Here is a 12068-nt window from a genome sequence, read left to right as displayed (position 1 = left end):
CACAATGAGTTTTATCAAGAGAAAAATTCTAACAAACCTAATTACAGACCCGTGTTACTTATAGTTAATCTCTTAAAAACCTTTCTCTAGCCCTTGTATAGTAACTATTTTAACATCTATATGAAGATGAATATTTTGAATAAACCAATACAGTCTTGAAAATCATCTGTTCAGGTGTGAGGACTTTGGAGGATAATTTAATAGTATTAAGAGCAGGGAGGATGGGAAGAATACTGCTGTCTTCATGTATGTTTCCATCTTTAGCTGTCATGTTAAGTCACTGTGATTTCAGAGGAGGTCTCTGAGTCTTAGGAGAGTACAGTGTTGCACTGGGTTTATAGGAAGCAAGACTAATTTAATGCAAAAGAATAGAAAACCAGTAAGATAAAGGACAGTGGCCTTAAAAGGGTTACAACATAGAGCTGGGTGAAAGTAGAAAAGAGAGACCAAATTCTGTAACCTGAGGGTCAACAGGGAGAAACTGAAAAGGAGAGGGTCGTGAATAACATTAGACTTGTTTCAAAGTTAGGCTTTGCAATTGAATATGCTCTCTAGAAGTTCCAAGTTATAAAGAGAGAGACTAATTGTATGCTCCTCACATTTTGTGATACAGTCCCATATCCTTATACTGCTGCTGTCTTTGAACCTGATGTCTGAAATAGGAGTATCTTTTTACTACCCATTGTTGCTTTCTATTACGTAGTCCTCTGTGTCTGATTCTGTCCTGATCTGAGCTGGCTGCTGCCTTGGTCCTACTTCATATTTCTGCACTATCTATTCCACTTCTCTACCTACTATGATTCTGTCATGCTTTGGAATCTAACATTCTTTACTTTTTTGATTTCTGGGTGTGGAAGTTTAATCATAGCTCATTAATAGTCTTCCTGTTCTCATGAAAAAACCAAACCAAGCAAAAAATACTGAAGTAGTCAGGTAACAAATGGGCTTTCGGAATGCCTAATTTAAAGAAATGGTGATAAAAATGATGTTTAAGAATCAAGGCTAGTTCATAAGAGTCTCTAACCCTTATGGTGACTGAAATACAGTGTAAATCTTGCAAAGGAAAATGGTTGAAGGTCGTGCTGATGCAATTTTTAGAGTTAGTGTGGGAAACTATTCACTTGTATAAGAAAGTGAATGCTGGTTATGGTGGATGGGGAGGTATTTTGATTAGATGCTGAGACATTTGAGAAGACTGAAGGAGATTCCTGGGTATTTTCATGAGATCAAATGGTTAATAATAACAGTTTTGCTGGGATAAATTAAAAACAAACGTGCCTAGAGGAATCAAGGCAGTTGCACTTTGTTCTGCATAGTTTTCATGGGTTCATACATTTAGAAAATAACCAATAATGGTTTACTGTACTCATCCTACAGAAGAGGAGTAGCTAAGAATGTATAAGCATAGCAATACAGAAAGGTTTATTATCATTTTTTAAATGTTAGTCATTTAACCAGTGTTTATTGCATACCTCCTGTGTGCAAAACAGAGAATTCCCTGATACTGGGGTAGTCAGTCACTCCTTGCAAAATCCATCTGTTCCAGTAATTGCAGTTATTTCATCTAAGTTTAGGATGATTGCCAAATATCTATCTCAAGCCCTATCTCTTCCTAAGGTCCAGTTTGATATCTCCAAACTGCTTGATTTTTCTACTTGCATCCCTTCTTGGGTCATAATAGTAAAACTGACAAATACTGTGGTTCTTTACAGTTTATGAAACATATCCATGTAAACAGCCTTTTAAAAAGTCATCTTACAGCTCAAGGTATGTTAGCTAAATAAAATACTCTATAATATTATACTACTTAGACTAATAGAGAAGATGATCAAAGATGAAGTTCTTACAATTAAAACTCATTTCTGAGAAAGTCTATACCCTTAATAATTATGAAACCAAAATGCCAAGTGAAGCAAAATTGTTAATTATCAAATCTAGTTCCTGTCCTTTTAATCAGATTCTTTAATCAGGTTTTCATTAGCCTCTTACCACCATGAAATTGCTGTGGCACATCACTTAGACTGGTGAAGAAGAGGCTTGATATGGTACATATTTGTTACTTCTAAGCTTCAGATAAAAGCTTAATATAGCTTTAGTTAAGATATGTTTTTATTCTTCAATGATACCTTTTTTTTTTAAGAATGCACACAGCTGCTTTATTAAAGGTAGCCAAAACTGGGGGAAAAAAATTGACCATCAAAAGGAGAATGGATTTTAAAAGTGCAGCAGAGCAATACGATGGAATCCTACTCAGACTGAAAAGGAACAATACATGTAATGACATAGATGGCACTCAAAAACATGCTGAGTGAGGGAAGGTAGACATCAAGGAGTATGCACTATGTGATTGTGTTTATGTGAAGTTCAAGAATAGGCAAAACTGTTATAGAGATAGAAATCAGAACAGTGGGGTCATCTGAGGTGGGCAGGAGGGTGAGAGTAGATTGACTAGTTGGGGACGCAAGCAAACTTCCTGGGAAAGTGTAAAAGTTCTGTTGGGGGTGAGGCATTGTGTATTTTCCTCTGTTCTTTTCCCTGCTGCAACAAAGAATTGAAGGGCAGAGACACAGTGAAACAGAGTAAAAGTTTTATTTAAAGTTACTTAGAGAAAATGCAGGCAACCTCAGAGAGAGAGAGGAGTGCCCTGAAAGGTTGGGGGTTCCCCCTTTTAAGGATTTTTCAGGAGTGTGACAAAGGGCTAGGAGTGTGTACTTACTTGTTAAGTGATCCCAAGTATCTTTGATGAGACATTAAGTTTCTTATCAGTCCTCTAGGTAATTTTGCAAAATTAGCTTAGCACAAGAAATTTACTTCTTTGGTCCCCTCCAGAATAGCAGCTTCCTGGTTTGGGAGCATATCAGTCAAGATTGTCTGCCCTTCCTCCAAGGTGGGCAGAGTTATTTGTTGTTTGCAAAGAGTATGTTAAGAATCTTTCTTCTTAAGCTTCCTTGGTTTTTTCAAAATGCAATTTCGACTTTAAGGTGGGATCTCCCTGTCTTTATTATGCTGTTTATAGGTGGGCCTTTTAGCAGGCTAGGGTAAATCTTACAAAGATCTAATTGACACAGTGAAGACATGGCCTGTGCTCAGATATTTCTCTATCTGGGGAATATTCAAACCTTCAAGGCCAAGTTGCTCTTGACCTTTTGAGCTATAACTGATTAACTTTAACTCTGAGTCTTTTCTGGCTTTCTAGTTTTAACTGGTTAGCTGAGTCCTTTCTAGGGGGCTTCACCTTGTTCTCTTTCCACCCCGCTCATACCTATTTTCCTGCCTAACATTTCCATCACTAGCATAGTAAAAATCACACCTACACTTGCCATGACAGCTACGAGAAAACCAAAGATACTTCAAATCCCTCCACCCAATGTGAAGGTGGAGCAATCCCAAACTCCAAAAAAACTCCAGTTGTTCCATTTGAAACCTAACCCCAATTAGTGAATGTAATTCTGGAGGGGGATATCCCAGGGCAAAAAAGCTTTGAAACTGAAATCAGTCAAAGGGAGAAATAAAGTTTAAGAAACCTGTTTATTTCTTCAAGCAGTCAACCTGCATATATCTTGATCTGGCTGCAGAAGAAGAGAGAGCTCCACTCAGCCTCTCTAGTCCAGATAATCCCTCCTCACCCTTTTAATTGCCTATTGATATGGAGATGTACTAAAGCCGGTCCAGAGATTCTGGAAGTATTGCAGTTTTACCCACAGGCCACCCCTCCAGAAATCTCTCCATACAATCTACTCATTCTCCACCTTCTGCAATGGTCCCTGGGCAAGAAAACTGAAGCATTGTGACCAGACTAGTGATGTACAGTAGCAACAGCAATAAAATCATGAGAATCCTCAAGCCGGGGGATTCAGCTAGGTTCAAAGTCTTATGCAGATTAAGTCCATAGCTCAACCATTCCATAGGCAGGCAGTAGCTGAACAGGTAGGGAGTTCAGAGTAATCATCATGTGGCAGCTGCAGCCAGGGGGCACATCCAGGCCACAAGACCTATAGAAGAAAGTAAACTTAAGGGTGATAAGATACATGTTTTAATGAGACCAGCATAGAAAAATCTTATCCATCATGTAGGATGCATCCAAGAGAGTGGTTCTGTGATAGGGCAGTGGCAGGAATGGGATCTCATCCTGGTCTAGTACACCAGACCTTTACCTGCTCCCTCTGGGAGTTACAGATGCGTCAATATATAGGACTACAGGAGGTACATGCACTGGCCATAAAGATAAAACAAAACTTCTCTGTAAGATGCTCTTACCTCCCAGATGTTTGGGGTACACTGCTGTGATCTTTGGGGACCACTCTGTTATTACCCCCAGGAATGCACATGAGCCAGCTCCAGACCTTTTCCCCAAGGTGCCAGAAGGGACAGCCATTGCTGGTCCATGTGTCAAAATGTGTTAATAGTGAGGTGCTTTGTTACGCCATGAAGATTTCTAATTGCTCTATCTTCTAATCACTTTTGCTATAGGATTTCCAAGTGGTATTTTAGGGAATAAAGGTTTTTCTAGTTGGGGATGCATGAGAATCTGTATGCAAACAGTAAACATCAACAGTAACTCTCTGTAATCAATCCTAGGTAAATCAAATATATGCAGGCATATTTTACATTCTGAAGTCATCAGTACTTCAAGGGTGTGTGTGGTGTGTGTGTGTGTGTGTGTGTAAATAAAATACGTACACACACATATATAAATCCAAATATATTTATTCGATTTATATATATATATATTTTTCAATATCAAGTATCTGATATTTAAAAAGGTGGCTAAAACATAACTAAAACCCACTAATAGATGGAGTTTTTCCAGTTCATTTTGGAGAACCCATTAATCTAATTTGATGCATGAGATATTTAACCCAGGAATTTCATTTGAAGATGTATTTCCAGATAACTGTTAATCTGAGAAATTCAGCCTCAAAGACTCAGAAAGTCAGCCTCAAGGACTAATTATGTTACTTTTGAATGAGCTCTCATAGGCTGATTATAGGCACCTGACTTTTCTCAAACTTTCCTAGAAAGTATTGTCAGACTCCCAGTATGCTATAAGAGGTTTTAAAATAACACTTTGTTTTCTTTATATGGCTGGACTTTTTTGTCCCCCAGCTTTACTGAAGTATAATTGATTTACTGACTTGATTCCAAAACAAGTGTGGAAATCTAATCAACAGAATAAACATTAGATGTTGCCAGCTGAGATGCAATTTTTCCTAGGATCTTGTCTTGGAGTCAAAGAAGAATGAAGCCAGCAGACAAGAGAATGGAGGAACCAGCATAGTTTTTAATGAGGAGTGAAAAGAGAAGAATAAAAGACTCCCTCCAAATGGGAGAGGCTCCAAGAGTCGAGGCCATTAGAGCAGTAGTGTTTAGCTAGGATTTTTAAGCCAAAAAGAAGGAAATTCACAGGATTGGCAGGGGCTTATTGAGAACCCTTTGTTTTTCAAGCTGAGTTCTCCAGATATTCAGGATGCAGCCCCTTGTTTCTCATGCTGATTACTCTAGATGCCTAGGATGTGGCCCCTTGTTTACTGTGAGGCCTTGATCCTAGTTCCCTCTTGCCTTCCCCTTACTGGGGCACAAATTCTAAGGCTGCCTACATCCTACTAATTCCTGCCTCAAGACAAACTTGAATTGAGGGGCATTCTATAAAATACCTGGCCAGTACTCCTCTGTACTGTCAAGATCATGGAAAACAAGACAAGTTTGTGAAACTGTTGGGGGAGAGGCATTGTGTATTTTCCTCGGTTCTTGTCCCCACTGCAACAAAGAATTGAAGTGCAGAGACTCAGTAGTGAATTAGAGTAAAAGTTTTATTTAAAGTTACTTAGAGAGAAAGTGCAGGCAACCTCAGAGAGAGAACTCGATGAAACGTTGGAGAGAAAGAGTTTAAGATAAAAGGTTACACACTTAGAAAGTGTGGGCAACCTGAGAGAGAGGAGTGCACTGAAAGGTTGGGGGTTCCCCCTTTTAAGGATTTTTTCAGGAATGTGACAAAGAGCTAGGGGTGTAGACTTGTTAAGTGGTCTCAAGTATCTTTGATGAGACATTAAGTTTCTTACCAGTCTTCTAGGTAATTCTGCAAAATTCGCTTAACACAGAAATTTACTTCTCTGGTCCCCTCCAAGGATATCAGCTTCCTGGTTTGGGAGTATATCAATCAAGATTGCCCTTCCTCCAATGTGGACAGAGTTATTTGTTTGCTAAAGAGTATGTTAAGAATCTTTCTTCTTAAACTTCCTGGGTTTTTTTCAAAATGCAATTTTGGCTTTAAGGTGGGATCTCCCTGTCTTTATTATGCTGTTTATATGGGTGGGCCTTAACCAGGCTAGAGTAAATCTTACAGTGATGTGATTGACACAGTGAAGACATGGGCTTTGCTCAGATACTTCTCTTTATCTGGGGAATATTCAAACATTCAAGGCCAAGTTGCTCTTGACCTTTTGAGCTTTAACTGAATAACTAATTCTGAGTCCTTTCTGGCTTTCTAGTTTTAACTGGTTAACTGAGTCCTTTTGAGACAGGGACCATGGTTGTAGTCAGAGTAGGGTGAGGGCCTCCAGGGGAAAAGCAGGGTGGAATATTTACAGTCAGAGCAATGTAACAATGGGCAAAGAAGTCCCAGTTGAAACTCTGTGTCAAGCATTATGCAAAGTCAAAGTCACACTAATTCTCTAGAGAAAGATAACAGACTAAGAATATAGCCATCTTCAGTGAGATCAGTTAAAGGTCAAAAGGCTAGGAGCAACTTGGCCTGAAATGTTTGAGTATTCTGCAAGGGTATCTCAGCATAACTGGTGACTTCACTGTAAAGAGCCCTAGCAGACAGACAAAAGCCCAGCCCACCTTGAGTGCAGGGCAGGTGATGCAAGTCCACACCCATAAGTTTTTTTCATGTTCTCTAAAAATCCTCAAATGCCTGTAAAACCCCCTAGACAATGCACCATTACGGGCTCTCTTGTCCCCTCCTGGCGTGAGCCAGGAGCTCTATTCTCTCACTTTATTTCTAAATAAAAACCTGTACCTTGCTCTTCTACCTTGAGTGTTTGTGAAGCTCATTCTTCGGCTTCGTGAACAAGAACCCAGGCATCACTTTCTAGGGGGCTATACTAACCTTGTTCGTGTTCCACCCTGCTCATATCTATTTTCCTGCCTAACATTCACCCCTCAAGTTGGGACCCAAATCACTGGGGTGAGGGGTGACAACCACTCTGGCTGCTTCCTGCTCATCACAGATGGTGTAGTTATTTGGATCCCCCTGCTTGCTGACTGTTGGGATGGTGGAGATGAGGACAGGAAGGCTACCCATTTAGGGTTTTAGCTGCTTGCTGTTTGTTGAGGCAAGGAGGATTCAGACTGGCTATAGGGGTGTCCGTCAAGTGGTCTCATGAAGATGGAGGTGTGGTCATTGAAAGGTATGGGTTGGAATTCTTGTCTTATGACCTCTAGAGTTCAATTGCTTCCAGGTGAGAAGACACAAATTGGATTAGAAGGTTAAGTAAGCAGGATCCCTATATGAGAGCTAATACTATTACTCTAAGGAGGGGGATGAAAGGTGCTAGCCAGGGCCACACCCACCTTGTGAGGGATTTGAAAATTTGGTTTAGCCAGGAGAGGAACTAATGAGGTGAAGGTTAGTAATAGTAATGATGGCATGTTTAAGGCCATTTTCGCTTGAAGGTTTAGACCTAACAAGGGCAGAAATATTGCTGGCTAAAGGAAAGGGGTTTCACAATAGCACAGGAAATGTATAGTAAGTTCCACTTTCACAAGGATGCCAAAAAAGAGTTAGGGAACTGAAGTTATGGAGCACTTATCTTAGATGGCTGTAGTTTGAAAGCTTGAAGAGATATTTTAGATCTTCTACAGGCTTACAGGTGTGGCTGGATTCTTGGGTCTCATGATTCTGCACTGCTGAATTTTTCCACTGCTTTACACGAAAATGATGGATCCAGCTGGCGACTCCAGGGACCTTGACAGCTGAGGGGGTAGACATAAGGACAGTGTAGGGTCCTTTCCAAATAGGCTGCAGTTGAGATTGGGGTGACCTGTATAGATATATAGATGTGGCATGTTCTGATAAGGCTCTGGCCTTAGGACTGGCTATAACTTAACAGTTGGTAAGAGCTTGAATTTTCATGACAACAACACTTTAATCTTGAGGGACTGTAGTCTGGAGAAAGTAAATTTAGTTAAGAGGTTTAGTAAGCATGGTTCACATAGTGGGCTAGTTAAAGCATTAGTAGGAGTTTAGCAAAGGGTAGTAGCAGGGATACCCAGTTCTAAAAGTGGAACTGAACTCCTTATGATTCTGAGAGCCTCTGATGAATTTGAACTAGTTTCTTCACTGCTTGTCAGAGACAGAGGTTGAAATCCTTGTCTGAGCAACATCTGGAGTTGGACTTTCCATTCTGGAAGAACAAACTTGACAAGGATATTAAGAATGCATGGCCAAATAGGATTAGGAATAGTAAGATTTTTAATTGAGATGGGAAAAAACTTGGAACATTTGGAGAGTCATAGATAGCTATTTAAGGAAACTAGAATTTAAGATATAGTTTATTTCACAATGACTAATATTAGATCTAGTATAGATAAAGCTGCATTATTGAAACAATACTTTTTTCTCTAAAGTCACCCTCATTTTTATTAGAGGTAACCATATTAAAAAAATAAGTTTAGCTTTAGAACACTTGGCTTGATTATTTACGTACATGCAGCAAGAAAAGCAGTTGATCACATAGGATCTTTTAAATGTGCTCTGCTGGAACTTTTTATAAGGAATTTCAGATTGAGCTTTTAAAGGCCTCTCAAGGCCAGAAAAGCCAAGCCAGACTTGCCATGAGGTTTTGCCTGCAGTATCTGTAGATTTGGGTCAATTGCTGTCTTCCTAAGGTCCCCAAAATATTCTGAGCTTCCTGCACCTGCCAGGAAGTGACCTTCCCTACTCACCTGGTAAGGCTGCTAGTGATGCAGGGTTCTTGGTTGCAGAGTCAAAGGATGAGCTTCACAAACACTCAAGGTAGAATAAGGTACAGGCTTTTATTTAGAAAAAAAGGACAGAGCTCCCGGCTCACACCAGGAGGGGACAAGAGAGTCCGGGGTGGTGTGTTGTCTAGGGCATTTAGAGGCAGTTGAGGATTTTTGGGAATTGAGGGCTTAGGGTGTGGACTTATACTACCTGCCCCTCAGGGTGGGCTGGGTTGTTGTCTATTTGCTAGGGCTGTTTACAGTGAAGTCACAGGTTATGCTGAGATACCCTTGTGGAACACTTTAACATTTCAGGCCAAGTTGCTCCTCGCCTTTTGACCTTTAACTGATCTCACTGAAGATGGCTATACTCTTAGTCTGTTATCTTTCCCTAGAGAATTAGTGTGACCTTGACTTTGCATAATTCTTAACACAGTTTCAATAGGGACTTCTTTGCCCACTGTTACATTGCTCTGACTGTAAATATTTCACCTTGCCTTTCCCGGAGGCCCTCACCCTACCCTGACTACAACCACAGTCCCTGTCTCATTCCCCCCTCTACAGATGGAGACCCTAGCTGCAGCTAGGGAAAGGGGGTGATGACTGCTCTGGCTGCTTCATGCTAAGAGGGGGCATAGTAAGGGGTGCAGTTAGGTGTCCATCAGTGGTTGGTCAAGAGGGCCTCGGAAGATGGGCATATCCATCCTGGGTTCCATTTCCATCACCATTTGCAGGTCATATGGCTTCTACACGAGATAGAACAAATCATGTTATTAGGTTAAGTAGCAACATCTGGAGTTGGATTTTCCGTTTTGGAAGGACAAACTTGATGAGTTTAAGAATGCATGGTGGAATATGAGAACTAGAAATAGTAAAACTGTAATTGAAATGATGGGAGAACACTAACACATCTGGAGAATCATAGCCAGATATTTTGGGGAAACTAGAATTCTGAATCAAGTTTATGTCTCAGTGACTAGTATTAGGATTTAGTATAGATGAAGGCTGCATTATTCAAACAGTACTTTTCTCTAGAAAATAATTAACACTTGGCTTGATTGTTTGCATAAGTGCATCAAGAAGAGCAATTGATTACATAGGCTTTTTAAAATGTGCTTTGCTGGTACTTTTTATAAGGAATTTCAGATTGGACTTTTAAAGGCTTCTTGAGGCCAGAAAGCCAAGCCAGACTTGCCATTAGGTTTGCCTCCAGTACGCGTAGATTTGGGTGAATTCCTCTCTTCTCGAGGTCCCCAAGACATCCTGAGGTTGCTGCACCTGCCAGGAAGTGACCTTCCTTACTCACCTGGTCAGGCTGCTGGGAACCCTTTAAGAAAGATAACAGGCCAGTTCTTCCAAGGGGCTTAGTTGGCTTTATAAAGTCAATCTTAGTTCCATAAAGCTGTCTGTTCATACCTGAGTTTACACACGTGTTGCTCAGGTATAACATTCCAGTCAAAACCTTGGTAATATAACCAGTGTTTTTTAATTCATCCTCTTACAAGGAAAGCAGATTCTTACTGAACTTATGCAAATAAACATACTGTCATGAAATATAAAAAGAGTCACTGAGAGTTTTTAAATTCTAGAGGGATCACGTAGAGAGAAAGACAAATGTTTCAATTCTGCTTATAAAGATAGTCATTTACTAAACTGTTGTCAGCTGAAGAGAAAAAGCTTAAACCGCTATCAGCAACATTTGAAACAAAAAGGCACAAAATCATCTTACTTAGTTTACTTAATCCCATGTAACCAATATCTGTTCTGCTGATATCTAGTTCTTTACTAGTCAAAATACCCTAAAGGCAAATACATAAGGTTATACAGTTGTTTGCAAAGTTTAGCTTTTGGTCCTTTTAATATTAAGATCTCATTTTCTTAAATAATCAGGCAACTCATTGAGACTTTAAGCATGAGAAACTGCTTTGATGAAACAGTGATTTTGCAATCTTTCAACATTAAATGCAGACTTAACAGTTTTAAGAAAACTTTTTCCTTTTAACTGAAAACAAAATTGTAATTTGCTGTGTACTTGATATCGAGACTCATTTGCTTTAATTTTACAAAGCATGACCATATCAATTCTTCCACAAACTTTCTACTTCTTTTTTTACATTCAGATATTGCGTTCTCCCTCTTTAAATAAATAGCTGTACTTTAGAACAAAGTTACTTTTATCCAAAGACACAATTTTTAGCATGCAGAAATGTTTTCTTTATTATTTCAAGTAGTTTTAATTAGAACTTAAAACCATTAGGAACTTTAATTTTCAGTGAACACTAAGAAGTGGGCTATTGTAAACTGTTACACTAGCATTCTTTAGATTGACAAATTTATGAACACATTTATAATTTTTGGAACCATGTGCTTCACAGCATAATCTCACTAAGCATAAAATATGTCTAAACTTAACAAAACTTTAAGGTTTTAGGTTACCACAAAGATTCTCAGGCTGTTTGTAGGTATACACACTGTAACACACAGTTATTATTAAGATGTTCACTTGCTACACTTAGTTTACTCATTCCCAACAACCATGCTAGATTACTTATAAAAACCTTTACTGAACATTAGACAAAGTCAAGCCTCTAACCATTTTATTCTTGAAAGATTGAACAGATAACATCAACTTAAATTACTTTAGGTAAACTTAGGCAGCTGATAACCATAAGGATGTGTCTGTTTCAGTTCAACTTAAATTAGCATTAATGCTTAATATTTTCTATTAGAATTTTCTGGAAGTTTTGGAATGCCCAATTTTCACAAGCACTTGTCTTTAAATCAATTTTATTAATACAGTCCGGAGGTAGAAAAAATGTTTTCATTTACACACTTAGACACACAAACATACAGATTAATACATAATGACTACAGTTAGCAACACTTTTCATAAAAGAACATATACATAGACAGATAAACTGATATAAAGATTTGAGTTACTGATATCCAGTTGCCTTCTTTCTTTTTAGCTTATTTGATTAAAAGTATTTCAGTTTTCAAGAATATACTCTAAGGGCGAGCAGTTTACCTAACTAGGTTAAGGTTTAGATGGCCCCAGACTAACAGGACTGATGAAGGCTCTGAACTGATAGGGACTGTGT

The 12068-nt window shown here is 39.0% G+C and overlaps 1 protein-coding gene across 3 annotated transcripts in view; it reads left to right on the top strand.

Moving 5' to 3' along the window:
- The window catches only part of CHM (CHM Rab escort protein), a 215684-nt gene that overhangs the window by 98047 nt on the left and 105569 nt on the right, over nucleotides 1–12068 (top strand). The gene's annotated exons all lie outside the window — the stretch shown is intronic.

Source organism: Manis javanica, chromosome X (assembly GCF_040802235.1).
Source record: "Manis javanica isolate MJ-LG chromosome X, MJ_LKY, whole genome shotgun sequence".
In the NCBI taxonomy this organism is placed as follows: domain Eukaryota; kingdom Metazoa; phylum Chordata; class Mammalia; order Pholidota; family Manidae; genus Manis; species Manis javanica.
This window is presented reverse-complemented; position numbering and strand designations above follow the sequence as displayed.